Here is a 6,027-nt window from a genome sequence, read left to right on the forward strand (position 1 = left end):
CTCGGTAACTCATCTGGATTGTTATCTGAGTGAAGCTTTTCTTCTTCCAATTCCAAACGTGGTGCTATTGCATCAACTATTTCTGGTTTTTAAGACCCTGCTTTGAAATCCAAAAACCACTGTTTTGCGAATTCCACCAACCTCACCTTTACTCATTGTTTCAAAACACCCAGGGATAAATCATCTCCCTGAAGACGTCTTAGCAATTAACAAAACCATTCTGCTTCTCAATGAACATGGTAAGGTTCATCCTGAAATATTGTTAGCCTAAACCTTAGCAAAACATAGCGCATCCTTACCAGTCTGTGGATTCGCAATCCCAAATGGGCCCCCAATATTGTTACAATCCTGACAGGGACCGTTAATGTTTAAAGAAAAATCTGAACACCCACTAATTAGCTGAATGAATTATGACATAATATTTGACATTTTGAAAAAAATAAACTTTCCTGTATGTAAAAGAATTAAACGCAGTAAGCACTACCACTTAACACCATGTTATATAAATACTAAAGTTATAAACCCGGTTCTAATTTTTAGTTCCACCGAGAGTTCCTTTATACGTTATGAGATCCTGCAGGTTCATTCACTTCTCCTGAAACCAACCCATGTGCCACAGCCCTCTGGAATTCACTTTGATTCCTCCTCAGTATTCCACCTACTCTTCCAAGCTACAAGATTTCCTGGGCATCTTTCCAGCAGCTTTTTGCCAATCTACCTGTCAAAATTTCTTTAAGACCTCACAACTGTGGATTCCTCCACTCAGGCTTGAGCCTCACTGCCTTCTTGCCCTGACTTTGGACAGACTGCTTTTCCCCATGCTGCTCCCACAGCTTCTTCACAGCTCTCTCAAAGCTCACTGTTCAAGCTGACTCCTTTCTGCCACAAGGCTAACTGCCTTTCACTATCAGGATCATTCAAGGTTTCTTCCTCTAGCTCCAAGCTCGGCAAATCTTCCAGCTTCTTTTCCCCTCACCAACTCCAAGTGAACTGCAACATACACAAGACCAAATCTGTAACTGTCTTCTAAGGACATAGGAACTAGGAGCAGGAATAGGCCATTCGGCCCATTGAGCCAGCTCTGCCATTCAATTAGATCATGGCTGACCATCTATCTCAACACCATTTTCCTGCACTCTCCCCATATCCCCTGATGCCTTCAATATCTAAAAATCTATCAATCTCTGTCTTAAATGTACTCAATGACTGAGCTCCACAGCCCTCGGAGGTAGAGAATTCCAGAGGTTCTCCACCCTCTAAGTGAATAAATTCCTCCTCATCTGAGTTCTAAATGGCCTTCCCCTTATTCTGAGACTGTGTCCCTGTTTCTAGACAACCCCAGCCAGGGGATACATCCTTCCTGCATCGACCCTGTAAGAATTTTGTAAGTTTCAATGAGACCACCTCTCATTCTTCTAAGCTTTAAAGAATATAGGCACAGTCTCCTCAATCCCTCCTCACAGGACAATCCTTACATCTCAGGAATCGATCTGATGAATCTCTGTTGCATTCTCTCTATGGCAAGTATAACCTTCCTTAGGTAAGGAGACAAAAACTGGACACAATGCTCCAGGTGCGGTCTCACCAAGGTTCTATGCAATCACAGCAATACCTCCTTCCTCCCCTACTCAAATCCTCTTGCAATGAAGGCCACCGTTTGCCTTCCTAATTGCTTGCTGCAACTGCATGTTAGTTTTCATGAACAATGAGACCCAGGTCCCTTTGGATAGCTTCACATGTTTTCACATTATAATCCATCTGCTATGTTCTTGCCCACTCACTCAACTTGTCTAAATCCCCTTGAAAGCCTCTTTGCATCCTCCTCACAACTCACATTTCCACTTGTGCCATCAACAAACTTAGAAATATTACAATTGATTCCCACATCCAAATCATTGATGTAGATTGTGAATAGCTGGGGCCCAATCACTGATCCTTACAATACCCCACTAGCCACAGCCTGGCAATCTGAGACCTATTTTCTGTCTGTTAACCAATTCTCAATCCGTGCCAGTAAAGATCCCCCAATCCCATGTGCTCTAATTCTGTTTACTAACCTCTTGTGTGGGACCTTATCGAAAGCCTTCTGAAAATCCAAAAGCTCCAATCCACTGGTTCCCCCTTTGTCTGTTCTGCTAGTTACATCTTCAAAAAACTCCAACAGGTTTCAACATGATTTCCATTCATGAATCCGTGTTGATTCTGCCCAATCGGATCATTATTTTTTAAGCAACCAGCTATCACATCCTTTGAAATAAATTCCAATATTTCCCAAACCACTGATGTCAGACTAACAGATCTGTAATTCCCCATTTTCTCCCTCCTTTCGTAAATAGTGGAGTTATATTTGCCACCTTCAAATCTGCAGGAGCTGTTCCAGAAACTATAGAATTTTGAAAGATGACCACCAATGTATCCATTATTTCTACAGCCACCTGCTTCAACACTCTGGGATGCAAATCATTGGATCCTGGGAATTTATCAACTTTCAGTCCCATTAATTTCCCTGTTGCTGTTTTACTAATACTAATCTCTTTCGGTTCCTATGCTCACTAGTCCCTTGGTTCTCTAGTATTTTTGGGGCAATTTCCGTATCTTCCTCCGTGTAGACAGACAAACATTTGTTTCGTTTCTCTGCCATTTCCTCATTCCCCATTTAAATTCCCCTGTCTCCACCAGCAATGGACCCATATTTGTCTTTGCTAATCCTTTCCTTTTCACAAAACTAAAGAAGATTTTTATGGTCAGTTTTTATGTTTCTCACCAGTGTGTTCTATTTTCTCTTTATTTATCTGTTTCTTGGTCCTCCTTTGCTGAATTTTAAATATCTCCCAATCCTCAGGCTTACTACTTTATAGACCACTTCCTTTGATCTAATGCAATCTTTAATTTCTATTATTAACCACTGTTGCATCAACTTTCCTGCTGGGTTTTTGTTCTGTGTGTTAATTCCTTAAATGCCAGCCATTGCCTGTCTGCCATCATACCTTTTAATGTAGTTTCTCAATCTACCACAGCCAACTTGCCCCTCATACCTTTGTAGTTTCCTTCTGTGAGAAACACCAGATAAACAAAACAAAAGAACCTCCTAACCACGACAGCCCATTTCTATAACAACAGGGCATGCGTTTGGGGGATTCTAAACAGAAATGCAAACTAGATATCTTTTACCTTCCAAACACCCTTTCATTCTGTGATCCATGTGAAATATCAACTAGATTTTCACAAGGCTCAAAGACCAACAGTCTACTGGAAGCAAAGTCGTGAAACCGGCCAGTTCAGCAGAAAGAAACCCTCCCACTTCACCAACTGTCAGAATGAACATGGTTCAGTCCTGGATGTGATGAACAGCAGCAATAATAGCAGAATCCAATCCCTTTATTTTTGATTCGAGGGTTTCTTACAGTTGGGATCTTTCTCTGTTCTGTCCACTTGAGATGTTAGATAACAGACTTTCTCCTGTGAATATCGAGCTGGAATATTGGGCTGTGGTGTGTTTCCTTGTTCATCTTGTTGACTCTAAATGTTGAATCTTGTGGTTTCAGACACCAGATAATCAAGCTCACAACAACAAATTGTCTTTTCCTGATTTTATTAACAGCACTGCAATCATACAGACAGATTCATTCCTTACGTGGTTCCGGTCCTCAATGAAGTACTTATAAATGTCATCATTTATATACTTCAGAGCCTGTAATATCGGAATGGTGTATTGGTCTGTAATTTTAATTTAATTTTAATTCAATATTCCTTCCTCTAATATCCCGTCCACTGCTTTTGTTTGCTGATTTTTGTTAATACAGATTGTCACATATTCCCATGTTTTTAACTTGATTATTTAGCCTATATATTAAATTTTATGAATTCTTTTGATGTAACTTACAATTCAGTCTTTGAGCTGTGAATGTATTCCTTGAATAAAACACCATTATATTGAAAAAATGTAGTTACCCGATCCAGAGAACAGAGGTAATATAGTGGATTTAGAGCTCCCTTCTCCCCAGCTCTGATCTAACAAGCTGCAGCTACACTGGGGATATTTACATTGAATTTGTTCACTACATTCGTGATCTGACCCTGCTCAAACCATAACCACAAGGATATCTGTGCATTACTCTGATTGTGAGCACAAGGCTGTGTCACTATCACACACAGATACTGTTTCCTTGGTTCACATCTGCATCCAAATACCAGCTCTTTACACATGCCCTTTCTATACAATTGCAGCAGACATGAGCAAGGATGTGAGGCTCATTAATATTCACCCACATTTCATAACAGCAAAGGTTCTACTGGGACAAAGGTTCAGTCATTTTCCATCACAGGCAAAATACAGAGCAGTACAGGAGCACACTGACAGTTTAACAGAGTCTCATAAGCCTGCAGGCTCCTGTTAAATACAGGGCAGGACAGGAGCACAGTGACAGTTTAACACAGTCTCATCAGCCTGCAGGCTCCTGCTAAATACAGAGTAATACAGGCGCACAGTGACAGTTTAACAGAGACTTCTCAGCCTACAGGTTCCTGTTACGTACAGAGCAGCACAAGAGCACAGTGACGGTTTAACATAGCCTCATCAGCCTGTAGGCTCCTGCTAAATAGACAAGGGAATGGCGGTAGAGTGTTAATTCTACTGGACTAGTAATCCAGAGACCTGGATGATTGTCTGGAGACATGAGTTTGAATCCACTGAGGGTATCTGGGGAAATTTAAATTTAATTAATTCATAAACCTGGAATAAATCTAAAAAGGCTGGTCATGATGATCATAAAACCATCAGATTTTGATAAACATAGAAACTAGGAGCAGGAGTAGGCAACTCGGCCCTTCGAGCCTGCTCCGTCATTCATTATGATCATGGCTGATCATCCAACTCAATGGCCTGCTCCCGCTTTCTCCCCATACCCTTCGATCCCTTTCGCCCCAAGAGCTATATCTAACTCCTTCTCGAAAACATACAATGTTTTGGTCTCATCTACTTTCTGTGGTAACGAATTCCACAGGCTCACCACTCTCTGGGTGAAGAAATTTCTCCTCATCTCAGTCCTAAATGGTCTCCCCCTATCCTCAGACTGTGACCCCTGGTTCTGGACTCCCCCACCATCGGGAACATCCTTCCTGCATCTACTCTGTCTAGTCCTGTGAGAATTTTATAGGTTTCTATGAGATCCCCCCTCATTCTTCTGAACTCCAGCGAATATAATCCTAATCGACTCAATCTCTCCTCATATGTCAGTCCCGCCATCCCAGGAAATCAGTCGAGTAAACCTTCACTGCACTCCCTCTAGAGCAAGTACACCCTTCCTCAGATAAGGAGACCAAAACTGCACACAATATTCCAGGTGTGGTCTCACCAAGGCCCCGTACAATTGCAGCAAGACATCCCTGTTCCTGTACTCAAATCCTCTGGCTATGAAGGCCAACATACCATTTGACTTCTTTACCACCTGCTGCACCTGCATGTTCACTTACCTTCATGTGGTTCCCTAATGCCCTTTAGGGAAGGAAATTGGCCATCCTTACCTGGCCTGGCCGACATGTGACTCCAGAGCCACAGCAATGAAGCGGACTCTCAAATGGCCGAGCATGCCATTCAGTTGTGTCAAAGTTCTACAGAAATTAAGAATAAAACCGGACAATCCACCCTGCATTGACCCAGGTCTTGGAAACAACAACAGCGCACCATGCCCAGTGGACCCTGCAAAGTCCTCCATACAACAGCTGGACTTTGTGTCAATGTTGGCAGAGCTTTTCTGTCAGATCTAGGGTTTGCTTTAACTTAATTGTAAAACTTAAGTCAATTACAATTATGAGACTTGAGTTGGGGGAGCTGATATAAAAGGGATTTTCAGTTCCGACTCGCTACAGGATCACGCTGCTCACAAGGAGCTTCACAGAATTTACTAAGTTAATCACAATAAGTACAAAATGCTAAACTTACCAAAGGCAGTGGAAACAGTCAGTTCACTTTGGAACACTTGCTCACGACTTCTGGCCAAATGCGGTGCTGTCTGATGGACATAGCTG

General features: G+C 42.0%; 2 protein-coding genes across 2 annotated transcripts in view; one reads left to right on the forward strand and one right to left on the reverse strand.

Moving 5' to 3' along the window:
• The window catches only part of LOC144698126 (uncharacterized), a 476,455-nt gene that overhangs the window by 70,077 nt on the left and 400,351 nt on the right, over nt 1-6,027 (forward strand). The window lies entirely within an intron of this gene.
• The window catches only part of LOC144698113 (uncharacterized), a 436,823-nt gene that overhangs the window by 32,300 nt on the left and 398,496 nt on the right, over nt 1-6,027 (reverse strand). The window lies entirely within an intron of this gene.

The sequence above is a fragment of the Cetorhinus maximus genome, chromosome 23 (genome assembly GCF_964194155.1).
Source record: "Cetorhinus maximus chromosome 23, sCetMax3.hap1.1, whole genome shotgun sequence".
Taxonomy (NCBI): domain Eukaryota; kingdom Metazoa; phylum Chordata; class Chondrichthyes; order Lamniformes; family Cetorhinidae; genus Cetorhinus; species Cetorhinus maximus.